Source organism: Podarcis muralis, chromosome W (genome assembly GCF_964188315.1).
Source record: "Podarcis muralis chromosome W, rPodMur119.hap1.1, whole genome shotgun sequence".
Taxonomy (NCBI): domain Eukaryota; kingdom Metazoa; phylum Chordata; class Lepidosauria; order Squamata; family Lacertidae; genus Podarcis; species Podarcis muralis.
In genome coordinates, this window is record NC_135674.1 from 17,107,323 (window position 1) to 17,135,192 (window position 27,870).

The window sequence follows — 27,870 nt, forward strand, 5'->3', positions numbered from 1 at the left end:
AATCTGGACAGTTCAAGTCCAGAACCAAGCATTTGGACATACGTTTCCAGAATGTATGTCAGAGTGTCTAGGCAGGTTGGATACGGCTCAAGTATTGTTCAAGCCAGGAGAACCTAGCTGATGGGTTTACCAAACCCTTGATCTTCCAGCGACATGGGGAGTTCTGTGAAGGGTTGTGTTTGGGGTGAGTTATACTCACAGTTTCCCTCAGGATGCGAGACGAGAGGGGGTGTGAGGAGAATCAGAACTTACAGGGTTAAACAGTTCTGTGTGACGTCTCACATTCTGAGGCGTGGTTATGTTCACATACGGGAATCTTTCTTTGTGTGTGAGTTACTTTCGTTTTTGGCTGAGAGACGAAAGGATGCCTGCTCTCTCGCCGGGACTGATTTATGATGTTTTTCTACTCATTAAAGACTGTTAGAGATTAGCAAGAAGCCTGCGCACAGTCTGATTTATTATCCACACACAAGGCAACACTTTCTGCCGCTAAGAACTCTGCTAAGAGCTGTGAAGAGAGTTCAAGTTTTTCCTATATGCACAGGCGTCCATCGGCCCAGGGGAGGTGTGCCGGGTGCCATCATATCTCAGCAAAGTTGCCCCTGCCAAAGGGTTGCATGCCATCTGGCTGAAGACTTTTTGTGCTAAAAGTTGAAGCTATGCTGGGGTGTGTGTGGGTGTGTGGGTGTCCGTCCGTCCATGTGGCCGCTGTGTATTCAACATTCCACCCCCTCCAAAGCATCCTAAGAATCTTAGTTTTCCTTTCACAGTGCTACGATTCCCAGCACCCTTAACAAACCATTGTTCCCAGGACTTTTTGGGTGTGGGTGGGAGGAGATGTGCTTTACATGTGCGGTGTGCAGGCATTTCCCAGCACATGTGTGTGGGGATTCAAGACTAACTCCTATGCTTTTCTTCCTTAGACCAGCTTGACGTTGAGAGCCACGTGGTAAGGAAGATCTCCAAGCACGCTTCCTAGGGGGTCCTCTTTAATCCTCAGATGTGCCCACAAAGGCATGATCCAGCACCCTCATGCCACAGCTGCCTCTGGAGTGACCCTCCCTCCGATAAGAGGCATGCCTCACAACTGAGTGCCTGGTTGTTTGTCTAGGGCGGGGGCAGGGAATCTTGTGGGCTCCCAGATATTGCTAGATCCAATGGCCTTCTGCCTCAGCCAGCATGGTCGACGGTCAGGGGTGATGGAATCCAACAACATCTAGAGGGCCAAAGAATTCCCCATCCCTGGTCTAATGAATTTGAGGTTCTTGGTTTCTCTCCCTCTGCCCCCTTTTGCCTGGAAAAGCACTTTGGCAGATTCCTTTGGAGGATTTGGGTGTGACAAGCTGTAGCAGCGCACTGAATAAAACAACTTTGAGAAGCTGAAACACCGGGCTGTTTTCTTTTCTAATAAAAATATTCACTGTGCAGTTCACAGGCACAAAACACAATGTTGATATTGTCCAGGAAATGGGTTTTCAGTTGGAGGGCATGGGTTGCATGAGAGCATGTTGTGTGGGATAACCAAGTAAGCTGTCCTGCCATCTTAGCCATGTCTCTTCCCCTTACCTTGGGAGTGAGTTCTGATCTATTCTGGTATTCACTTCTTCAGCGTTTAATGTACTGTAGGTCAGTGTTTCCCAACCTTTTTTGGGCAAAGGCACACTTGTGTCATGAAAAAAATCTCGAGGCACACCACCATGCCAGATGGGGAAAGGTCACTTTTTACTTATGTAAAAAAAAAATAAAAAAATAGTAACAGCATAGAAGGTAATGGTAGATGACTGTTAGGGTCTCCCCCCAAATGCAGAATTCTATTAATATCTTCCTTAGCGAGCCGCGTTAACCCCTGTAATGCTTTCTATAAAGTAAGCATAGGGGACACTGGGGGATGTGGAACCAAGGGGGCAGTGGGCCAAAAGAGTTCGGGATCTACTGCTTTAAACAGAAATAAGAGCCAGTGGGTTCTTCCTTTTTTAAAGTATCGTTTCAGCGGGGACAGCAGTCCGGATTTCCAAAAAGCGGCGCTTTTTTGCGTCTGAGCAAAGAAGAGAGAGAGGGGAAAAAAGAGAGAGAGATTGATTTGTGGCTGCGCAAAGGGGGGGAGGAGCCCAGGAGTAAAAGTAGGAAGGACGAAGGGAGGGGAAAGGAAAGTTAATAGAAGGAAAGGCGGGTGGGAGAGAAAGAGAAAGAAAGAGGGAAGGAAGGGGGGAAGAGAAGTGGAAAGGAGGGAGACCGAGGCGGGGGAGAAGCGTCTGGAGAGTTGCTCCGAAGTTTGGGGGGCCGCGCGGTTGGGCGCGCGTACCAGGAGGCGGAGGCCAGCCCGGGCTGGGAGCCGCGCCGCGGCCCGGGGGCGGTAGGCGGACCGCGGCTCCTAGGATGTGGAAAGGGGACGGCGGCGCAGGGGGAGGAGACCCGCACGGCTAGGGCAGCGCGCAGGGGGAGGGGAGCGGGCCGGAGGCGGGCGAGGGGGGCCGCGATCCCGCGCGCCGCGAACATGGCCTCCTTCCCCGCGGGCCCCGCCGAGCCCCCCGGCCGGGGAGGGCAGCGCGCCCCCGCCGCCGGAGGAGAGCAGAGGCAGGAGGAGGAGGACGAAGGCGCTGCCGAGGAGGTGCGCCAACTTCTGCCAACTTCGGCGCCCGCCCCGTCGCCGCAGGCTCCTCCCGGCCGAGAGCCAGAGGACGGCGGCGGAGCAGGAGGAGGAGGATCGGGTTTGGCGACGGCTGCTGCGTCCTCTCCAAGCGCGGGGCTGGCCTCCGCCGCGCCCGATCCTCCGCGCTCGCCCGCTTCTCGGCGGAGCAGGTCTCGTGCGGGTGCGAGGCGCTGCTGCAGGCGGGCGACCCCGGCCGGCTGGGCCGCTTCCTGGGCTCGCTGCCGCCCGACGCCGAGACGCCGTGCGACTCGCCCGCCTCCCTCCCACAGCACACCAGGCAACGTCTCGCGGCACAGTAGTGTGCCGCGGAACACCGGTTGGGAAACACTGCTGTAGGTTTTTCCTGATTTTATGGTTTTAGCTTTCTGTAAACGGCTTTGCCCCTTCATGGATCACTGCCTTGCCGTGGCGAAGGGGCTTGAATAACTCGGAGAAGCTATGAGCTATGCCATGCAGGGCGACCCAAGATGGACAGGTCATAGTGGAGAGTTTTGACCAAACGTGATCCACCTGGAGCAGGAACCGGCAAGCCACTCCAGTATCCCTGCCAAGAAAACTCCATGGACAAAGACAAAAGACATATAAAAGTTAAGACGCTGGAAGATGAGCCCCTCAGGTCGGAAGGCGTCCAACATGCTACTGAGGAAGAGCGGAGGACAAGTACAAGTAGATTCAGAGCTGATGAAGCAGCTGTTCCAAAGCCGAAAGGACGCTCAGTTGCGGATATGCCTGGAAGCGAAAGGAAAGTCCAATGCTGTAAAGAAAAATATTGCATAGGAACCTGGAATGTAAGAACCATGAACCTTGGTAAGTTGGATGTGGTCAAAAATGAGATGGCAAGAATAAATATTGACATCCTGGGCATCAGTGAACTAAAATGGATGGGAATGGGCGAATTCAGTTCGGATGACCATCATATCTACTACTGTGGGCAAGAATCCCGTAAAAGAAATGGAGTGGCCCTCATAGTCAACAAAAGAGTGGCGAAAGCTGTACTGGGATGCAATCTCAAAAATGATAGAATGATCTTGATACGAATCCAAGGCAGACCTTTTAACATCACAGCAATCCAAGTTTATGTTAGGGTGTGAAACCTAAGACGCTGGCAAGTTAGCAATGTCATGTGACTTTAAGTAGTCAAGCTCGTTAAGTTGTTAAGTTGCTCAGTATATAAAGAGTGTTTGTTTTCTCTGCCTGTGGGGGCGTGAAGCAAAAATGTCTGAAAGCTCCGGAGGTGTTTCTGTTATCTTTCTGCAATAAACCTGTCTTTGGAAAGACAGGCTTCCCTGTGTCGTTATTTCTTTGCTGCTGAGACTTTGAAGCTTGTACTGCAACAAGAATCTCTGCACTGGACTTAATTAATGCTCTGCAAAGAGAACTGTTGCTGGTGGCGCAGCGGAAGCGTTTACTGGACCAGTACACAGACTCTCTTAGTTTATGCACCAACCACTGGTGCTGAAGAAACTGAAATTGACCAATTCTATGAAGACTTACAACACCTTATAGAAATGACACCAAAGAAGGATGTTCTTCTCATTATAGGGGATTGGAATGCTAAAGTAGGGAGGCAAGAGATAAAAGGAACAACTGGCAAGTTTGGCCTTGGAGTTCAAAACGAAGCAGGGCAAAGGCTAATAGAGTTCTGCCAAGAGAACAAGCTGGTCATCACAAACACGCTTTTCCAACAACACAAGAGACGACTCTACACATGGACATCACCAGATGGGCGGCATTGAAATCAGATTGATTATATTCTCTGCAGCCAAAGATGGAGAAGCTCTATACAGTCAGCAAAAACAAGACCTGGAGCTGACTGTGGCTCAGATCATCAGCTTCTTATAGCAAAATTCAAGCTTCAACTGAAGAAAGTAGGAAAAACCACTGAGCCGGTAAGATACAATCTAAGTCAAATCCCTTATGAATACACAGTGGAAGTGAGGAACAGGTTTAAGGATTTAGATTTGGTGGACAGAGTGCCTGAAGAACTATGGATGGAGGCTCGTAACATTATACAGGAGGCAGCAACTAAAACCATCCCAATGAAAAGGAAATGCAAGAAAGCAAAGTGGCTGTCCAACGAGGCCTTATAAATAGCGGGGGAGAGAAGGCAAGCAAAATGCGAGGGAGATAGTGAAAGATACAGGAAATTGAATGCAGATTTCCAAAAAAATAGCAAGGAGAGACAAGAAGGCCTTCTTAAACGAGCAATGCAAAGAAATAGAGGAAAACAATAGAATGGGAATAATCAGAGATCTGTTCAAGAAAATTGGAGATATGAAAGGAACATTTCGTACAAAGATTACCATAATAAAAGACAAAAGTGGAAAGGACCTAACAGAAGCAGAAGACATCAAGAAGAGGTGGCAAGAATACACAGAGGAATTATACCAGAAAGATATGGATGTCTCGTACACCCCAGGTAGTGTGGTTGCTGACCTTGAGCCAGACATCCTGGAGAGTGAAGTCAAATGGGCCCTAGAAAGCACTGCTAATAACAAGGCCAGTGGAAGTGATGATATTCCAGCTGAACTATTTAAAATTTTAAACGATGATGCTGTTAAGGTGCTACACTCAATATGCCAGCAAATTTGGAAAACTCAGCAGTGGCCAGAGGATTGGAGAAGATCAGTCTACATCCCAATCCCAAAGAAGGGCAGTGCCAAAGAATGCTCCAACTACCGCACAATTGCACTCATTTCACACGCTAGCAAGGTTATGCTTAAAATTCTACAAGGCAGGCTTAAGCAGTATGTGGACCGAGAACTCCCAGAAGTGCAAGCTGGATTTCGAAGGGCAGAGAAACCAGAGACCAAATTGCAAACATGCGCTGGATTATGGAGAAAGCTAGAGAGTTCCAGAAAGACATCTACTTCTGTTTCATTGACTATGCAAAAGCCATTGACTGTGTTGACCACAGCAAACTATGGCAAGTTCTTAAAGAAATGGGAGTGCGTGATCACCTCATCTATCTCCTGAGAAATCTCTATGTGGGGGAAGAAGCTGTTAGTTTGATTAGCTCTGGAGCTGATACAGCAGAGTGTAGTTCCGCAGATGAAAGGATAAGCAGGTATCGTGCTACATGATAATTTTATTTCTCAACTATACCGAGAACACACAAACGTACATTTTGCCTCTGTGAGAGGCAACAGAGGACGAGATGGTTGGACAGTGTCCTCGAAGCTACAAACATGAGTCTGACCAAACTGCGGAAGGCAGTGGAAGACAGGAGTGCCTGGCGTGCTCTGGTCCATGGGGTCATGAAGAGTCGGACACGACTAAACGACTAAACGACTAAACAAGAAGATGTTCTTGTAGCAGGCTCAAATCAGGTACAGGCAACGCCCCATTTACACGGGGGTTGCGTTCCGAGGTACCGTGTGTTTAAATGAAATTGTGTATATTGGGGCAGTGGTGTAGCGTGGGGGGTGCAGGGAGGGCCGGCCGCACCGGGCGCAACATCTGGGGTTAGGGCAAATCCACAGGTTAGGGGGCGCAAATTACTTGCCTTGCCCCGGGTGCTGACAACCCACGCTACGCCACTGTATTTGGGACAGCATTGGAAAAGCCTGCAAACACCCTCTAAACTTCCGGAAACCCTTTTGAAAGGCCTTTTGAAAACCAGCAGCACTTGCCAGACTCCCTGCAAAACTCCTTGCTCCAACTCTCCACAGGCCTGAAAGGTCGGTGCAAAAGTTCCTGGGAGGGAGTCTAGATGCTGTTTCCATGCCACTTTGCCGCTTTTGTGCTCTTTGGGGGGACATTTTTGCCCCTTCAAGTGCCCCTTCCAGCTTTGCGGCAGTGTGCATGTGCCTCGAAGGCACGTAAATGGAGTTGCACTTGTCAACGATCAGCAGCTGCTCCATGCAGTGGCAGCTGGTCCCTTAGGGCAAACCAGGCACTACCCCCAACAACCTCACTTTCCTCTCAGGCAACCCTCACCTGCCTGCCTTCTTACTCAAATCCAGTCCAGGTGGTGGCTCTAGCTCTCTGCTTTTTTCTCTTCCCTAGTCTCAACGTGGCCCTTGTAGAACTCGGAAGAGGAGAACCGAGACGAAACCAGAATTCGCCATCACTGCTTGTAACTGATTTGGCTCTGCTTGACTCTGGGTCCGCTTGCGATTGGCAGCACGGGAGGCAGAAAGCCCAGTCTCATGATGCAGGCGCCAGTCCCCTCTGGCCCCAAGAGCCAGTTTTCTCCTTGTCTCTGTGCTCAGCAACTGCTGCACAGGCTATGCCACTCTTGCTTACTCTTACCACCTGAGCACTGGCATTTGGGAAGCGGTAGTGGCTGCTTTAGGGACGCGGGTGGTGCTGTGGGTAAAACCTCAGTGCCTAGGACTTGCCAATCGTATGGTCGGCGGTTCGAATCCCCGCGGCGGGGTGAGCTCCCGTCTTTCGGTCCCAGCTCCTGCCCACCTAGCAGTTCCAAAGCACCCCTAAAGTGCAAGTAGATAAATAGGTACCGCTTTATAGCGGGGAGGTAAACGGCGTTTCCGTGTGCTGCGCTGGTGCTGGCTCGCCAGAGCAGCTTCGTCACGCTGGCCACGTGACCCGGAAGTGTCTTCGGACAGCGCCTCTTAAGTGAGATGAGCGCACAACCCTAGAGTCAGACACAACTGGCCCATACGGGCAGGGGTACCTTTACCTTTTAGTGGCTGCTTTGGGGTGGTTCAGGGAAATGTCACTCCTCTCGAAATCAGATATACTTGGGTGTATTATCATAGCCACAAGGAGACAGTGGTGACTGTCAATTTGGACAGCTGAAGACATTTAGAATCATAGAGGATATGTTTATCAGTGGCTACCGGTCAGGGCTATTTATTGCCACTATTATCATAAACCACATGCTTTTGATTACTAGTTTCTGGGGAACATGATGGACAGAGTGCTATTGTCCCCGTGTCCCTATGGACTCCCAAGGGCATGTGGTTGGCCATTGTGGGAACAAAATGCTGATCTAACCCAGCAAGGCTCCTGTGTTCTTTAGCATGCATCAGCTACTCTTGCACTAAGACTCTGATACAGTATGTGTCATTCCCCACACTAATACACTCTCTCTCTCTCTCTGAAGACAGGGGCGGGGAGTATTGGCGGTGGCGGGGGGGGGTGAATTGGGTCCTAATGAACAGCTTCCCTGGGGATGAGAGGAAGTGGAGTTGGGATCAAATTCTCCATCCTTGCCAACTCCTTTTAGTGATGGGCTGCTTGCCATTGCTGTGCTCCTAAAGCTCTCTTGCTCCCCCCTCCTCTCTTTCTCTTTCTCTTGAATGTGGTAGCTTGAGATAGAACTAACCACCCTGAACATTTCTGGAGAGGAAGATGGGAAGGAGGCAGGAGGCATTGTTCACCAGCTGCTGTGTGCTGCATTGCCCATACAAAGTAGTGGGCTGGGGCTCCAGCTGTTGTTCAGTTTCTACCACTGCCTCTGCAACATGCTCTAGACAAGGGGTGGTGAACATGTGACCCCATCATCTCATCATGCTGGCTGGGGCTGCAGCCCATCAACCTATGAAGGCCCATCCATGTTCTGTTGCTGTTTTTGTTACTTATTTCCTGCCCTTCACCCTAAGGTCCCAGGGCAGGTTCCAACAATTTAAATAAAATGTTAGCCAAACCTCATGTCCACAGCTGCATATTTAGTAAGCTTTTGGGTGAATTGCACATCCAGAGTGGGAGGATTACTAGCTGCATATTAATAGGGGGAGGGGGAGCTTGGATTTGGGGTACGAGCAATTTGTTTTTTGTTTTCCCACTTGAGATGCTTGTTGTGGCTAGGGCTGGGCGATATGTCAATAAAGATATATTTTCAAGTCAGCTTGAAGTCTAGATAGTGAGACTGGTTTCATAATTTCTGACCTGGCAATATATTGCGAATCATGATGTGTGTGTGTACTATGCAAAAAACACAATGTGGGGGGAAACTGTGAAGCCAGACAATGCTTCTCTAGATTCCTGCAGCCCCTGTGGACTCTGCTGGTTCAGCTTTCCCCTGCCCTCCTGCAGGGGGCAGCAAATCACAAGAGAGCAGGCACCAGCAAAAATCACAATGCGGGGAAAACCGTGAAGCCAGCCAATGCCTCTACATAGCTCCATCTTATTTCAGACATAGTGATATATTGGTGTATTGCAATGTTTAGCTAGTGATATATCACAGTGTTGAAAGCCAGCTATCGCCCAGCCCTAGTTGTGGCCTCAGAGGGCAAGACTTGTCCACCCAGCTGGAGCAAGGAAAGAATGCATACAGGCACACATTCTGTCAGGCTCTCATGCCAGTCCCGCTTGTCATTGGACCTCCAGGAGAAGCAGTTTCTGGATATAGTACCCCAGGATGGTGATGACTCCACTGAGCGGCCAAGGAGATCTGGCTTTTGGTGGACCACCTCTTCAAGAATGCCTGCCACCAGGTGAGCTGAGGGGGACTGTACCATTTAAAGGATGGGTGTTGGCTGGAATCCAGTACCAGTTTTGGGGTGTGCAGGTTCCAAACGTCACAATTGATTTATATCTTAGCTACCGACTCGCTCTTACAAACTCCTGCTGTGAGTATAGTGGCACCTTGGTGGAGTGGCAGTGGGTGGGACATCCAGCATATGGTATTCCTTAGAGCGGCTCAGAAAAACCCAAGTGTTCACAACCATTATCTGTCTATCCCTAGCAAAGCGGCTCTCTGAGACTTGCCACTAGAAGAAGCGGGGAATGATTTCACTCTCCCATTGCCCCAAATCATGAGAAGGGTAGTAGGAATGCTACTGTGGAAAGCAGGCAGGATAAAATTCTCAGCCCTTGTGCCAGCTCTCTTGGTGATGGGCTTCTCCCCATTGTGGCATTCCTCGACCTCACATTATGCACCCCAGGGCTGGATTGTTCTTCATGCTATCCAGGATGTACCTCATCCCTTCCTAATGCATGGGTGATACTCTGCTTCAGGAGGACCTCTTCCAGACCCCGGGCATGCAGGACGAGCTGCAGGAGATAACTGAGTGCCTGGACACCAGCATTCCCGAGACGATCCGTATCCTCTTTGGGGGACATTGTTGGGGAGCAGGGCTGCTTGGTGGTTTTCTTTTGCTCTTGGCTGGAGTGGACCTCACTTTTATATACCTGGTGGCTTAGGTTCCTAGGCCACCCCATCCTTAAGGCTCTGGGACACAGCAAAATGAAATGCCCACAGTAAAGTCCAGTCATGCATCCAAACAGCTTAACAGCTTTAACCCCCATTTGAAAACATCAGCCTGGCTAGATAGAGCAGAGATGGGGAATCTTGACAGGCCCGCAGGCCCCACATCTAGCATCATACGTGGTGTCAAGGTAAAGACATGGCTGCAAAGGAGCTTCAAGGGTGCGTTCATTTGTTCTTTGGCAAGCAGGGTTTGTTGACTGCACTTTTGGAGTTGACCACCAGTATTTGTTGTTTGGGTTGAAACCATGCCTGCAGAAGGACATTTCCTCGGCAGATCAGCTTTGCAGGCAGCTTCATCAAGAGGGGAGGTGTGGGATAATTACATTGGGATGGCTCAGTTGGTAGAGCGTGACACTCTTAATCTCAGGGCTGTGGGTTCAAGGTCCACCTTACACAAAAAGGGGGAACTTGCAAGGTGGGCCCAGATGTATAAGGACAAAGCTTCTTGCTTTGGACCAGCCTGGGAAGGAGGCAGGCTGCAGGTAACAGGATAGAACACTTTCCTTGCCAGGCTGTCAATAGCTGGCAGTAACCACTCGGTGGCCGAAGCTCTGCTCATCTTCCTGGAGGCAGTGCCAGAACCAGTCCTTTGCTATGAACTGTATCAGCGCTGCCTTGAGTGCTCACATGACAGCCACCTCTGTCACCAGGTCAGCCCCAGAGCCCATCTCTTCCTGGCTGGTCTGTGGTGTGTACAGAAGCATAAAATCAGAAGGGATTTCCAAAGTCCTCTAGTCCAAATGTTGCAGCGAGTAACAGGAAATCCACTAAAAGATCCCTGAAAGCCAGTAAACCGGCACACTGGCAGGAGGGTTAGGCTGGTCTGGGAAGCCTTGTTAACTGCAGAGGTTGCTGATGTCTCCTTTGATAACCATCCCTCTCGGTTGTGGAGGGGGGTGGGGTGCGCACATGTTGCCTTTTTGCTTTCTGACAAGGAGTTGTAATAATAGCTCACCTGTTTCAGTGAACCTCGCTTCAATTTCCAACACAGGAAGCGGCCATATACTGAATCAGACCCCTGGGCCATCTAGCTCAGTATTGTCGAAATTGACAAGCAGTGGCTCTCAAGGATTTCAGACAAGGGATGTTCCCTACCCTACTTGGAGATGCTGGGGGTGGAACCTGAGACTTTCTGCATGAAAACACTTCCAGTGGAGCGCGATCCCATCGCAAGCAAGGGATTTTTCGGAGAGAGGAATCCCGGCTATTTCGGAAGAAAAGGGGGTGCTACAGGGCGCAGTAGCCCCCTATTAAGCCTCTGGAGGGAGTCCAGGGTCTCAGGTTCCCGGCAGTGCCCAAAAAGCTGCCCGTCCGGCCGTCAGGTAGCCCCCAAAAGGAGGTGAAGAGCACAGCGGAACGGGATAGCGGGCTATCGGGAAGCCATTGCTGCATCCGAATAGCGAAGCCCCAAGCTTGCAAGGAACAGCGCTCCTCTCTCAAAACTAAGAAATTTGGACCAAATTAAACTACAAATTAGAAGATTTGGATTTAAGGAAGGCTCCAAAATAATAAAGATTTATTTGAGTTCAGCTGCCATCTGGAATCAGTTTTGACGCAGCAATACAAGCAGAGCTGGAAAATGAAAGTAAGTTGTCGCTAGCGGCTATTGTTTCCATTTCCCTCGTAACTTTTAAGAACTTTTAAGAACAAAGTAAAGAAGTTAAAAGCAATTCCTGCAGAAGATTTAAAAAGTACAAGGCTACTATAAAAAAAGGGGGAACAGAGTTATTAATGTGGTGTATAAAGGTCTTGGATGTAAAGGAGGATATATAAAGAACAGATTCTTTGTCTCTCCACTTTTGCTTTTAAAGACAAAGAATAGAGAAACGGAAGGACAGTTTCCGACTCCATTGTTAACAATAAAGTTTTGGAAAGGCTGCAGTTGCAGTGAAGAGGACTTAATATATTTTTCTTTCCTTCTCCCTATTAATTAAACTTTAAATTCGGCATACTAAAATTAAAAGTTTGAAATGGTTGGAGTTTACATATTTTGATCTATTGATTTATGTCTTTTAAATTTGGACTTTGATCTCCTAGTGGATGGAATTGGTCAGTACAACTTGTTTTTCATGGCACACTTGTTTTTTATGGTTCATCTTAATGTCAGTGGAATACTTTTGAAGTGATTTTGGCTCTTCTGCCCTTCTGTACTGTATTTTTTTCTCTTCGGAACAATATTGGTTAATTTCTGCAGATACTTCACTTCTCTCTACCAATACTAGTCTGGAGGTGTCATCTCATTCCATTTGGATTACAACATAATCTGAAACTGGGTTTTTAAATGTTGTTTTTATTTTATTAAGTACACCCCTAAAAACATTTTTTTTTGTTTTTTTTCTCTTTCTTTTAACTATAAATTGGACTTGTTCTGGATTACAATATAAATCCTTCAGGATTACAATTTGACTTATTTGGAATACAATTATTACAATTACAATTCTGTTTGGATTACAACCCAATTTGGATTACAATTGATTCAAGCATAAACTTAGAAGAATAACCTAATTAAGGATTAGCCCAACTGGGGGCAAGAAGATTGGAACTTTGGTTTTGATCCAGACTTACCCTTTATTCCTTTCAAATTACTAAGGGAGATTAACTAAATTCTACTCTGGGGTTGGAGTCGTGAGACATTTCTATTTGAAAAAAGATTCTGTTTTTGCTATCTTTGACATTCTTCCTCCCCCCCCTCCCTTCTTCTATTATTTTATTATTTTTGTTTTTTCCAAAAGTGATACATTACAATTTAAAGTGATATATTACAATGTAAAGTGATATATTACAATGTAAAATTGGAAAATTGGTTAAATTTTATATTTATATGCGCTGTGATTTGATTAAGTGAGGAACGTGTTACGAGATTAGTGTTAAGTGTTATTTTGTTGAAAATGACACACCAACAGAAGAAAGGGATGGAGGGGGGGACGCCAACAGACAGGAGAGCATCTAAACAAGAAACAGACTTTAAAGCAGAAATATTGAAAATGTTTTCAGAAATTAGACAAAGTGAAAATAATTTGGAAACAAAATTAGAACAAGTGGATAGTAAAATTGGGAAAATGGATAAAAAAATTGATGAGACAGTTAACGAACTGAAAGGACAAATTAAAGATGTAGCTAAGAGAACACAATCACTAGAAGAGGGGTGGAAAAAGACAAAATTGGAGATGAGGGAAATGAATCGAGAGGAAGAAAGGATGAAGGTGGAAATGATAGAAATAAACAAATCTCAAGAGGAAATCAAAGATGCAATTGCTATGAATGAACTGAGACAGAGGGAAGTGAACCTGAGGCTGAGATCTGTACTGGAAATACAGAATGAAAATATTAAAGAGAGATTGACAATGGAAATTGCGCAGTGGTTGGAGCTACCAGTAGAAGAAGTTGCAAAAACAGTACAAAACACATTTAGAATCAGAGTAAGAGCAACCAAGGCAAGAAAATTTCCGGGAGATTGCTTAATTACGTTCAAGGACAGAGAGATGAGAAATTTGATACTACAGAAGAATAGAGAGAAAAGATTATATATAGACGGAAATTACATAATCATTTTTAAAGATATTCCAATAAGGCTGTTGAAACGAAGAGATCCATATAAGCCACTGGTGCAGATCCTTAAGAAAAACAAGATTGACTTCAAATGGGAATTTCCAGAGGGAATCTCATTTTTCTACAAAACTAAGAAGAGTAGATTGACAAGCCCAGAAGAAATAGGGAAATTCACGAGAAGATATAAGGAGCTACAAGTGGAAGAAGAAGAGGTCAAAGGTGCAGAAGGAGGAGTAGGATCTTCAGAATCGGGGGAAGAAGAAGAAGACAAAGGAAAGAAGTCTGAAGAAGAAGAAGAAGAAGAAGAAGAGGCAGTTAGGTCATAAAGAAACTAAACTAAATTTATTTAATTGGAATTCAAGATGGCGTTGAAAGTATGGAATTGGAATATTAATGGGATGAATGATAAGAAGAAACGAAATAAAATTGAACAATTCTTTAAAAAGAAAAATTTGGACATTATATGCCTACAAGAAACCCACGTGGCAAGGAAACAGGAAAATTTTGATCAATAAAAGACTTGGAAATGAATTTATATCTTCGGACAAAGAGAAAAAAAGGGGGGTTGTTTTATACATTAAAAACAAAATTGAATCCCAACAAATATTTAAAGATGAAGAAGGAAGAATCATAGCAGTCCAGATCAAATGGCAAGGCGAAAATTTAATAATTGTCGGGATCTATGCACCTAATGGAAATAAGACTGATTTCTATAAAGCTCTGGAAGAAAGACTGTTTGAATACATGGATGAGAAAATTATAATAATGGGAGATATGAATGGAGTGGTTTCACTGGAAATGGATAGATTAAGAGAAGGAACAAAGAAAGAAGGGAAACTACCTAAGACTTTTTTCACAATGACTAAGAATTGTAATTTGTGGTTCGAGGACCCGTACCCCGTGCAGTGGAATGAAACACAAGGACACGTGATATAAGGTTAATGGGCAAGAAAAGGCCACAACTTTATTGATTACAGCAAGTGAAAAGGTATTGGCTTAGGCATTGGATTACGTCAGCTGACTCCACCCCCTCAGAGAGGGGTGAGTCTGAAACAAGGGGGGTTTATTCACCAGAGCCTGTTGATGCTAATCCAACTATAGGCTCTCCCCTGATGTCACTGAGGGTCGTGCCATGGCCTCCCGCCAAGCAGGCATCGGACAGAATACACGACCGCCAGATTCCTTTAACGGAATACCCAAAAATTGAAGGCATAGGCGATGGCCACACCTAGCCCTTCGACACCACAACACATTATTCCAATGCCTAACCGCCACCCGAGCCCAAAAGGGGCTCGCCGCCAATACCCTCACAGCTGCAACCAATCCCTGATGCTGATGATGATGCTAGTTAACCAAATGTCATTCCCTTGGTCTGAAAGATGAACCCCATCATTCCGGTACAAGGCTTGGTCGCCAATCCGGATACAGTCATGAGAGATGACTCGGCCATACATAAAGCGCACCCAACGGGCTATTGCACGATTTAAGAGTTTCCTGGATTTTTCAATGGCCATACAGTTCTGCGCACCGCGTCACACAATTCTCTTCAGGAAGGAGGACCAGAACACCGTTGTTCTGGGACACAAGGCAGCAATCTCATCCAAATCTCTTTTTATGTGCCACAACAAGTCCACACTTCTTCTGCTAACAAGGTCATTTCCCCCTAATTGAAGGATAAGGATGTCAGGAGGGCCAAACGCGGCAACTCTCCCTCTCCGCAATGGCATAAGCTCTTCCCAACGCATGCCTCGTCTCGAAAACCAGAAAACTCGCACTCCAGGTGGCAATCCAAGGTTAGGGGTGAGGCCACAGGTAACCGACCATACGCGGGCCCAATGGACTATACCATGGCCACAAATCCAGACACTTCTGAGAATGGCTGAGAATATAGGAAAGAAAAATACGGGTAAGTAGAGGTAATGGAGCAGAGCGCATTCTAACGAATGTAACCTTTATAAGCGTCGGATTTCCACCGGCCCATTTCCTTAATCTTATCCGCTGGCAGGCCCAAGCGTGCAGCTGTTGTGGCGGCGCCAATCCTGAATGAGTGTGCCGCATAATCCTGGGAAGATAAACCACAGGCATCAATAGCTTTGCGGAGTGCCCTTGTGAATTGGTGTCTCAACAAAGGTGACCCATCCTCGTGAACCAGGAGCGGACCCGGGCTGTGCGGTCTGAGGTAAAGGTACCGTCTAGTGTCCTTGACCAGGCATGCACTGAAGCTGTAAGTTTTACGAGGGAACCCCTACCTGCCTGGTCCATTTTGGATTGACGTACCCGCACAGTCATGCTAGCTTCGGTCAACTGCACTTCCTCCCACTTGCGTTAACCTCGGCTACCACTTCACCGACCCTCAAGGCGCCAAAGAAGGCGATCGCATATGCTGCGGAAAAGAGGCGGGCCTCGAACTTGGCCCAGCAGATTGACCTAAGCTTTGTGCGTATCTGAGATAGCAGCCCGTAAGAAATTGGCTTACAGCTCTAGGGGGGTTGTTGCCTGCCCCAACCCTCAATAGCTCTGCGGATCAGGAAGTCACTGCACAGGTCAGAGGAAAACATGGCTTTAGCAAAGAAGCTGATGGCGGCTACGTGTATCTTTAAAGTTTTGGGGGCCCGTCCCAAATCATCAAGATGGGAAAGGTATTGTAGAACGTCATCTGTGGTGGGTGGCACGCTAGGCGAAAGCCCCAATATCCCTGACCTGAAGCCCATGAAATCACACCACGCTTTTTTGTAAGATCTAAGGGTGGAGGGTGCGACCGACGCTAATACTCCCTTAATCACTTTGCGTCTCCAAGGTTCCACAGGTGCTCTGGAAAGGGTTCGGGCAACAGTTGAGCTCCAGGTGCTAGCAACCGGAAGCGAGACATCTGAAAGCGAGACCCTTAGGGTAAGAAAGGTTGTGGATTAATCTGAACTCACCATGGGTCTTTTTGGGTACAATACCAAGGGGCAAGATGTGCAGGTTTCGGATAGGGGGGTGTACGAATGGACCAGCCACCCTCCCTGTGGCCACTTCCTTAGCTATTTTCTTTTTCTGCAACCTCAAGCCTTTCCCTTACTGACATCTGGTTAGGGGAAATCCTTTGCAATTAAAGAGTCGGTTACTGGTATTCTGAAACCCTCTGACAACACCCTTCCAAAGAAAGGATGCTGCACTTTCGTCTGGATAGCTAGACAAGAGGTTGCGGAGAGGAGGGAGCTGGATCAGTGAAAATGCTAGACCCGGAGGGTCCCTATTGTCTGTTCCCTGCTGCGGGGGCTCCTCTGGAGCTAGAATGGTGGAACCCCCGACCTCCCTGAAAGGGCTGCTTCTCTTTGTAACACGCTGTGGCTGGGTGTACCCCTGCACACCTCTCGCACTCGTGCGGATACTTACAAGACTGCCTTTGGCATGACCCCTTATTGAATTCCCAACACACCTTGCGCTTTGGCTCCCTTCTTAAGTCCGGCTTACCCATGCGATAAGAATCTAATGGCTTCTTCTCAACATACGGGATGACCGCCACAGACCAGATGCCCTTTTCAAATTGATCCCAGCGTGCTAGCGGGATCCTGGAAACCTTCCTTCAGACCTTTTATCATAGCTAATGGTGGCGGCCCCCCAGAAGGCACATAGGCTGTTCTGACTCTTCATCCGTGTTGCCCGTTTTCAACTTGCTCTTCTTACACACGTGCTTCTTCTTGGTGCGTCTTTTGCCTGACGGTTTGTCCCCCTCAGCTGTCTGAAGCTCCCCCTCCAGCTGCTGTTCCTCCTCACCGGCCGACGAGGTGCCCGATTCTGGAAGCTGGACCCTGGGCTGCTTATTCTGCGAAGGACTGGAAGAACTGGACGCAACAGGGTTATTGACACAGGCCGGCGGCCTCCTCGCAGGCGACCCAATGCGGTTCTGAGGACCAGATGATGCCGAGTGAGCACGAGACCTAGTTTGCACTGCCGCAGTTACTGTCCAAGAGCTTGGGCCTGCACCTGAGAACTGAGAATCGTTGAAGAGGGCGGCAGAGGTGCCTGGGAGGTCATCAACCTGGGTGAGAGGTGGGCTCTCCGGGACCACCTGGGTATCTGGCATCATATCAGGGGTAGCAGCGGAAGGCATGGGGTTAGGGGATTGATCAGAAAAAACGCTGCTCATAATCATCAATGAACGATCTAAATGCATTTAGGCAGTGTGAAATAGGTTTGGGGTTATTATCCCGTCCATGTGGCACCCGCGATGAAGTACGGCTATTGGCACCCATGCAGCCTGAGGTGTGAGCTGATTCCGTTGCAGAGCGCTTCCTCTTAGGCGCCATGGATAACATGCTAAAGCTACTGCCACAAACACGTGCTACCGCTTACAAGCGGTTGTACAGGGACGTGTTATGGATTCTGAAACGAATATACTAATTAACGATTGTTTTACTTATAATAAACAATGATTTCCCAAGCATTCAATTAAATGTGTAATTATTTATCCCATTAGTATGTGCGTGCGTGTGTTATTTATTACTCTCTCTATATATATTACTATTTATTATTATTATTTATTCATTTATTTTAATTTTTATTATTTTTTTTAAAAAAGATGCTTCCTACTTCATATTATAATATCTCATTCAATCCCCTGCAATGCAGTAATATACCGGGGTCCGATACAGGGATCAAACCAGCAACCTTGGCATTATCGGCACCATGCTCTAACCAGTTGAGCTATCCAAGCTCTCTAGAATTGTGTGGGACCCCGAGGGTCATTTAGTCCAACCCCTTGCAAAGCAGGAATATGTAATTGTTCCATACAGGGATCAAATCTGCAACCTTGGCGTTATTGTCACCACACTCTAACCAACTGAGGGTTCCGAAATATATGTAAATTATTTATTATTAGTGAATGTTATTTTATTATATTATTTTATTTGTTTATTTATATATTTATCCATAGATTTGTTTAATTAATTAATCAATTTAATCTTGGTATGTGATGTCATTCCACTTATCCTCTTTTATTATTATTAATGTATATTTATCATTATTTATTTATTATTATAATTTAATTTTTTTAATCCACTTATTTTATTTATTATTAGTAGTATTTTTATTCTATTATTTATCTATTCATTTTTATTTATTTATTTATTTGTTGTTGTTATTATTCTATTATTTATTATTATTGTTATTTATTACAATCTATTCCAGTATTATTTGTTCAATTAATTACCACTGTAAGTAGAATTAATTGATGATGCTATCAATTGTCTACCATACTAATGATGATATGAAATAATTATTCTTCACTTGACTGTTTGGTTTGTATTTGCCTATAAATTTATTTATTTGCCACCAAGCAAAGGGTCAAGCAGATAGACACAGCTAAATAACTCACAAGCATATAGGGATGGAACAATAGGCAGCCCCCACACTGCAATCAAATGGCATCAAAGAAAATCGCTCTCTGGGAAATGTCCTTTAACTAACACTTTGAAAAACAAAAGGTTATGCTGGAGGCCCAGCAGAAGGAAAATGCTGCCAAAGACAATGTATCCTTGATTGGCCATTCGCCAGGTACCTGAATTAACAATGTACCACGAAAGCCACTTCCGGCCTGCCCAGGAGGTGGGGTTGCGGGCTTCACGCCCACCCCCCACGTGAGCGGGGGCTGGTTTCAGCCCCCACGAGAGCAGGGGAATCCCAGCTGTGTCTGCCCCCCCAGCCAGCCAATCGGCTGGCGGGGTGTGTGTGTGTGACCTGCCCTATTTAGGGCCGACGCAGAGGGGGCTCGCCCTCTTTTCGCCAGCTAGCCCCCACGTTTTCCCCCACATATCAGCTGTTTCTGTTTGTTGGAGATCTTATCTGCGTTCCTGGAGCTTTCCTGCCTTGCTTCTTTGTTGCCTTTGTTCTTGAGCTGCAGGGCACCTCGTGGAATATGCTGTAGCTTCACAGAAAAAGCTCCCTTTCTTTTACAGAGAATTTCCAGCATTCGCTGCTGGTGTTGCTTGATTTCTAAACTGCTTGATGTTCAGGAGTTGTTATCTCTAGTTTTGGAGCTGAAACCAATTTGGGGCTTTTCTCCTTCTGGGGGTTTCCCCCTTTGCGCTCCATTCCAGCTGCTGCAGTTTAACACCGGAGCTGTAATTGAGCTAAAATCACTGTGTGTGTGTTTGTGTGCTTTCCTTCCAGCATCTCTTTCACGTCTACAGTTTTACAGGGAGCTCTGTGTGTTTCGGTGCAAGTTCCCTGCCCTCAGGAGCTTGCCCTGCCTGCTGCTGCATGCCTCCTTCAGAGGAATTTATTCAGCTTTGTGGAGCTTTTTCTGGTGATCCGTTGCTTGCCCTCGGCTGCTGACTGCCTGTTCTGCAAGGAGCTCAAGGAAGAACGTTTGGCTCTTCTTCGTTATTTCCACGGCCGGAGGACGCAGCGCACCCATCCAATCAGGTTTTGCTGTTGGGGCTTCAGGTTTTAGCTAGGGGTTTGTGCAGGGGAGCGTGGTGCAATTAGGTGGAACGGCAGCTGTGGGAGGAGAGCGGGCTGCGTTTTGTGCCGGTTGTGTTTCATTTTCTTGCCGGGGTGAGGGGCAGAATTTCTTGTTAAATAATCATTTCAGCAGCATTCTTGAGGGGGCGAGTGGCTTCCGCAGAGCATCGCTTCCTCTACAGGCTGTTTTAATTTCGCGCAGAAGTTTAGACTTGGAAAGCCTCGGAAGCAGCTGCGCCGTTGCCGGGCAACCAGCACGCCCCGGCCGCCATTTCATCCGCCCACGTGCTCTTCCGGGCGGCCACCATTTTACTATAGGCATTCCACGTGGGAAGTAATTTTACAAACCCTCCCTTTTAAGCTTAACTGGCGAGAAAACCAGGGGAATAATTAACGTTCATAAGGGTTACGTGGGGAATGCCTGCAGGTTTTGCTCTTGAGGCTGCGGAATTTTTCAGTGTTAAAGGGCTAGTGTTAAGTGTTTTCACACGTGTTCATTGTCGCTAGGCAACGGGAACGCATCACGGCCGCCATTTTGATTGCCCACGTGGCCTTGCGGCGGCAGCCATTTTAGGAGAGGCAAAACCACGTGGGAGCTATCTCCTTTTCAAGTGCCCCTCACTTTCTCGTTGGTTTTAAATTCAAAAGCAATATAAACAAAGGAAATAAACATAAGCAATATACGGTAAACAAAGGATGATAGCGCAATTATTAAAAGAGCCTAGCTTAAATAAGAGCGCACAAGGGGCTGCAGGGAGCCCCTTCTCTTGGTGCATAAGCTTGTATAGAGCTGGCTACAGCGCCTCTGGCTAGGCTGATCTTAGAACTGATATCCTCTAATTAATTTGACTGCTTTTGTTTATACTTACACTCTTGAGAATTTCATTCTGGGAATATACGAAACGCATTTAAATTAAATTGAAGCATTAGTGCACAGTATATTGGAATTCAAATTATTTCATTCAGCTTGCGGTGCTCTGAGGAGCTGTGTCATTTACTCTCTGACTAGGCATTAAGTTTTATAATTTGGTATAGTCAATTCATAGTTATAAGGAAAAAGAGATCCGGGTTTTATATCATTTGATTTATTAAAGGGCTTCTTCGCCTGCAAAATAATCTTTGCATACAGGCTTATAGGGAATCTAAAGTAAATAGCTCATGCCTCTTCTACGTTCATCTCTTTCTGGTATTTCATCTGTTAGTTGTAAGTATATATTGGGTCTGGGTAAAAGGCGGATCTACACGGATCCTCATGGATCCTCCACTTTTTAAAAAATAACTCCAACAAATGCAGTGTCAAATCACACCTAGAAGTCACGCCTACAAACTGGAATATAAAAAACGTGGATCCAACACTTTGCCACGCTGCAGCACCACAAAAACATAATAATAAATAATAATAATAAATTTTATTTATATCCCGCCCTCCCCAGCCGAAGCTGGGCTCAGGGCGGCTAACAACAATCAAAAAAACATGGATCTGAGGCACGGATCCTCATGAATTCATATGATTTTTATATTGAAACAAAATAAAAACACCATGATACTGTAGACCACATCTTAGTCTGTAGGCAGAACTAAAAAAATCACGCATCCATTATTTCGTGGGGCCGCAATTGTGCAAAAACATGGTTAAAAAACACGGATCCTCATGAATCCTCATTATTTTTGCACTAGATCAGCCCAAACTCACCGTCAAATTACACATCATGTCCAGGGGCACAGCCTGCACCACAAAAATCACGGATCCACGGCTTCCTGGCCATACCATGGCCCAAAAACGTGGTTTTAAAGCACGGATCCTCATGGATCCTCATGCTTTTTGCATTGGGCCAACCCAAACTCACTGTCAAATCACAAATCATAGCCAGGGGCACAGCCTACACCACAAAAAACTCGGATCCACGCCTGCCTGGCCATACCGTGGCCCAAAAACTTGGTTCCGAAGCATGGATCCTCATGATTTTTGCACAAGACCAGTCCAAAGTCACTATCAGATCAAACATCATGGCCAGGGGCACAGCATCCACCACAAAAATCATGGATCCACGGCTTCCTGGCCATACCGTGGCCCAAAAACGTGGTTCTGAACCACGGATCCTCATGGATCCTCATGATTTTTGCACAAGACCAGCCCAAAGTCACCATCAGATCAATCATCATGGCCAGGGGCACAGCATCCACCACAAAAATCACGTATCCACGGCTTCCTGGCCATACCGTGGCCCAAAAACGTGGTTTTGAAGCACGGATCCTCATGGATCCTCACGCTTTTTGCATTGGGCCAACCCAAACCCACTGTCAAATCACATATCATAGCCAGGGGCACAGCCTACACCACAAAAAACTCGGATCCACGCCTGCCTGGCCATACCGTGGCCCAAAAACGTGGTACCGAAGCATGGATCCTCATGGATCCTCATGAATTTTGCACAAGACCAGCCCAAAGTCACCATCAGATCAAACATCATGGCCAGGGGCACAGAATCCACCACAAAAATCACGAATCCATGGCTTCCTGGCCATACCGTGGCCCCAAAACGTGGTTTTGAAGCATGGAACCTCATGATTTTTGCACAAGACCAACCCAAAGTCACCATCAGATCAAACATCATGGCCAGGGGCACAGCATCCACCACAAAAATCATGGATCCACGGCTTCCTGGCCATACCGTGGCCCAAAAACGTGGTTCCAAACCATGGATCCTCATGATTTTTGCACAAGACCAGCCCAAAGTCACCATCAGATCAAACATCATGGCCAGGGGCACAGCATCCACCACAAAAATCATGGATCCACGGCTTCCTGGCCATACCGTGGCCCAAAAACGTGGTTCCGAACCACGGATCCTCGTGGATCTTCACGCTTTTTGCATTGGACCACCCCAAACTCACTGTCAAATCACACATCATGTCCAGGGGCACAGCCTGCACCACAAAAATCATGGATCCATGACTTCCTGGTAAATCCATGGCCCGAAAATGTGGTTTTGAAGCACGGATCCTCATGGATCCTCACGCTTTTTGCATTGGGCCAACCCAAACTCACTGTCAAATCACACATCATGTCCAGGGGCACATCCTGCACCACAAAAAAATCGGATCCACTGATTCCTGGCAACGCCATGGCCCAAAAACGTGGTTTTGAAGCACGGATCCTCATGGATCCTCACGCTTTTTGCATTGGGCCAACCCAAACTCACTGTCAAATTACACATCATGTCCAGGGGCACAGCCTGCACCACAAAAATCATGGATCCACGGCTTCCTGGCCATACCGTGGCCCAAAAACGTGGTTCCGAACCATGGATCCTCATGATTTTTGCACAAGACCAGCCCAAAGTCACCATCAGATCAAACATCATGGCCAGGGGCACAGCATCCACCACAAAAATCACGGATCCATGGCTTCCTGGCCATACCGTGGCCCAAAAACGTGGTACTGAAGTATGGATCATCATGGATCCTCATGATTTTTGCACAAGACCAGCCCAAAGTCACCATCAGATCAAAAATCATGGCCAGGGGCACAGCATCCACCACAAAAATCATGGATCCACGGCTTCCTGGCCATACCGTGGCCCAAAAACGTGGTTCCGAACCACGGATCCTCGTGGATCTTCATGCTTTTTGCATTGGACCACCCCAAACTCACTGTCAAATCACACATCATGTCCAGGGGCACAGCCTGCACCACAAAAATCATGGATCCATGACTTCCTGGTAAATCCATGGCCCGAAAATGTGGTTTTGAAGCACGGATCCTCATGGATCCTCACGCTTTTTGCATTGAGCTACCCTAAATTCACTGTCAAATCACACAACATGTCCAGGGGCACAGCCTGCACCACAGAAAACTCAGATCCACGGTCATCTGGCAACGGCATGGCCCAAAAACGTGGTTTTGAATGTCGGATCCGCACGGATCCTAGCGCTTTTGGCATTGGGCCACCCCAAATTCACTGTCATATCACACATCATGTCCAGGGGCACAGCCTACACAACAAAAAACTCGGATCCACGGTTATCTGGCAACGCCATGGACCAAAAACGTGGTTTCGAAGCACGGATCCTCATGGATCCTCATTATTTTTGCACTAGATCAGCCCAAAGTCACCATCAGATCAAACATCATGGCCAGGGGCACAGCATCCACCACAAAAAACACGGATCCACGGCTTCCTGGCCATACCGTGGCCCAAAAACGTGGTTTTGAAAGTCAGATCCTCACGGATCCTAACGCCTTTTGCATTGGGCCACCCCAAATTCACTGTCAAATAACACATCATGTCCAGGGGCACAGCCTGCACCACAGAAAACTCGGATCCACGGTCCTCTGGCAATGGCACGGCCCAAAAACGTGGTTTTGAAGGTCGGATCTGCACGGATCCTAACGCTTTTTGCACTAGATCAGCCCAAATTCACCGTCAAATCACACATCATGGCCAGGGGCACAGCCCGGACCACAAAAAACTGAGATCCACGGCTTCCTGGCAACTCCATAGCCCAAAAACATGGTTTTGAAGCACGGATCCTCATGGATCCTCATGCTTTTTGGAGCATCTCCACGCCCATTGTTCTGCCCAGACACTGATGTCCAGCACCAAGGGCCTTTTGGTGGTTCCCTCACTGTGAGAAGCAAAGCGACAAGGAACCAGGCAGAGGGCCTTCTTCATAGTGGCGCCCGCCCTGTGGAATGTCCTCCCATTAGATGTCAAAGAGATAAACAACTACCTGACATTTAGAAGACATCTGACGGCAGCCCTGTTTAGGGACGTTTTTAATGTGTGACTTTTTAATGTATTTTTATTTCATTTTTTTTGGAAGCCACCCAGAGTGGCTGGGGAAACCCAGCCAGATGGGCAGGGTACAAATATATTAGTAGTAGTAGTAGTAGTAGTAGTAATACTTTGTAGGATTTGATAATCTTTATAGGTCTTTTAAATTTCTAATCTATCTATCTATCCCCTCCCCCTTTTCCCTTTCTGTACTTCCCTATCCTTATAAAATTGAATATATATATATTTTTAAAATTTACGGCTCCACAGTTTTCTGGGTCGCCCCATATTCATTACCCGACCACCTATGCTGCTCATGGCCAGATCACTTTGGGGCACTGCCATGCTGTAAAAAGATTCTCATGAAGCACAGATCCCCATGGATCCTTAGGTTTTTTATGTTTGGTCACCCTGAAATCACTATCAAATCACACATGATGTATATGACCACAGAATGAACCACAAAAACCACAGAGCACAGCCAAGGAAGAAACACTATATTAAATACTTTAATCCTTATGGATCGGCATGATTGTTAAATGGACTCCACCAAATTATATTGTAAGATCACACCAATGTCCATGGAATGACCGAAATACAAACGCTATCTGAAATGGTTCTGCATTAGCAAGAACATTGAATTAAAATGACATTCATATTCATAGCTTCCACTGTGAAGAAGAGCACCTGGAAATTTTTGACGCTGCTAACCTCAAGAATATCCAAGGCAGAGATTGTGATGATCTTACCTGTGAATGTAAATTATCAAACCAACTAGATGGAGACCACCAAAGTAACCATGAAAAACAATCACCTGTCTTGCGTCAATTCAGCTACAAATGGTTCTGGGACAAAAGTTGGTTGCTTTGCGAGGGTGGTAATTATAAATGGAGGTTTAACTGCAAGTTTTCTTGCCAACAGATTTTGTCAGTGCAAACTTTGAAATAGGGGGTTTCCAACGTGGTGCCCATGGGCATCATGGTGCCTGCTGACAGCTTTCCTGGAGTCCACCACGTGTTTTTAGAAAAAGAACAGGATTAGTGGTGAATTGTGCCCAGCATGACTTCAGATTGTTCATAGTACATTTGATTGACTGCAGGGGCATATGAAGGGGCAGCGGGGTGATGGTGCCCCAGGGTGCCATGCTGGGGGGAGAGTGACAGTACGGTCACTGTACTGGCTGCCGCTTGTGCGGCGTCCGTGTGGGCTGCCGCTCTTGCGGCAACTGTACAGGCAGCCCCTCTTGCAGCGACCATATGGGCCATATGGGCAGCTGCTCTCGCGGTGACTGTACAGGCTGCTGCTCGCATAGCGTCCATACAGGCAGCCCCTCTCACGGCGGTCGTACAGGCTGTATGGGCAGCCGCTCTCCTGGCGACCATACGGGCTGCCACATGCACGGCGTCCATACGGGCTGCCATGCATGCACAGTCCGTACAGGACATTGTGTGCGCACCCATCAGCCAGGACTTGTTACCATATTATAGCTGCCACAAAATCTATCGGCATGCCACCAGAACCAGGGAAGCCTTGCCAGTTGCAGCTCACACAGCTGAAGTGAAATAAAAGACAGAAGAGTAGATCAGGAAGAAAGTTCCCCAGACTGCAGGAAAAGATAACAGTAGCTCCAGCAGCTGACTCAGTGCAGGCTGCTGAGGGGTTTGACTCCTTAAGATCACCAACTATCTAAGAGACACCTGGAAAGCACTCAGCCTCAGATGACCTCCACTCCAAAAAGTGGGAAAGAGGATTTAACAGTGACCAATATTGATTCTTTTGATAGCAGCCCCATATTCTCAACACAAAGTGAGAAGTGTTTGGACAAATCACTTATTTGTACATCAGTTCCCCCATGGCACAACTGTACCTTCCCCACACTCAGTCTACAAACTATGGGACTTGTGGGTTCAGTTGGCAACATCTGTGTGTATGACTATGACATAAACACACTGGAAGGATCAAACTGGATAAATGATCGCATAATAGATGCCTTTCTTGCCTCCAGGGTGATCATGGCCAAAGAGCTACCGTATTTTTCGCTCTATAACACGCAGTTTTTTCCTCCTGGAAAGTAAGGGGAAATGTCTGTGCGTGTTATGGAGCGAATGCCTACAGATGGCAGGGGAATCCGCTGCAGTTGTGAGCAGTCCGTGGCTCTCTTTGAAACTGCAAAGCGGGTGTAAGCGGCTCCTGTCAGTTTTGAAGGTCGGAGCTTCCACTGTGAAGAAGAGCACCTGGAAATTTTTGACGCTGCTAACCTCAAGAATATCCAAGGCAGAGATTGTGATGATCTTACCTGTGAATGTAAATTATCAAACCAACTAGATGGAGACCACCAAAGTAACCATGAAAAACAATCACCTGTCTTGCGTCAATTCAGCTACAAATGGTTCTGGGACAAAAGTTGGTTGCTTTGCGAGGGTGGTAATTATAAATGGAGGTTTAACTGCAAGTTTTCTTGCCAACAGATTTTGTCAGTGCAAACTTTGAAATAGGGGGTTTCCAACGTGGTGCCCATGGGCATCATGGTGCCTGCTGACAGCTTTCCTGGAGTCCACCACGTGTTTTTAGAAAAAGAACAGGATTAGTGGTGAATTGTGCCCAGCATGACTTCAGATTGTTCATAGTACATTTGATTGACTGCAGGGGCATATGAAGGGGCAGCGGGGTGATGGTGCCCCAGGGTGCCATGCTGGGGGGAGAGTGACAGTACGGTCACTGTACTGGCTGCCGCTTGTGCGGCGTCCGTGTGGGCTGCCGCTCTTGCGGCAACTGTACAGGCAGCCCCTCTTGCAGCGACCATATGGGCCATATGGGCAGCTGCTCTCGCGGTGACTGTACAGGCTGCTGCTCGCATAGCGTCCATACAGGCAGCCCCTCTCACGGCGGTCGTACAGGCTGTATGGGCAGCCGCTCTCCTGGCGACCATACGGGCTGCCACACGCACGGCGTCCATACGGGCTGCCATGCATGCACAGTCCGTACAGGACATTGTGTGCGCACCCATCAGCCAGGACTTGTTACCATATTATAGCTGCCACAAAATCTATCGGCATGCCACCAGAACCAGGGAAGCCTTGCCAGTTGCAGCTCACACAGCTGAAGTGAAATAAAAGACAGAAGAGTAGATCAGGAAGAAAGTTCCCCAGACTGCAGGAAAAGATAACAGTAGCTCCAGCAGCTGACTCAGTGCAGGCTGCTGAGGGGTTTGACTCCTTAAGATCACCAACTATCTAAGAGACACCTGGAAAGCACTCAGCCTCAGA

At 47.2% G+C, this 27,870-nt stretch overlaps 1 long non-coding RNA gene and 1 pseudogene across 1 annotated transcript; one reads left to right on the forward strand and one right to left on the reverse strand.

The window, feature by feature from the left end:
- The first annotated feature begins 9,000 nt into the window (after positions 1–9,000).
- Positions 9,001–10,482, forward strand: LOC144326393 (uncharacterized). Its single transcript, XR_013391500.1, has 3 exons — positions 9,001–9,054; positions 9,578–9,662; positions 10,353–10,482. It is a non-coding gene; the product is annotated as an uncharacterized LOC144326393 (long non-coding RNA).
- Positions 10,483–15,290: 4,808 nt separating this feature from the next.
- LOC144326419 (uncharacterized) lies at positions 15,291–27,576 on the reverse strand (annotated as a pseudogene).
- Between the last annotated feature and the right edge of the window lie 294 nt (positions 27,577–27,870).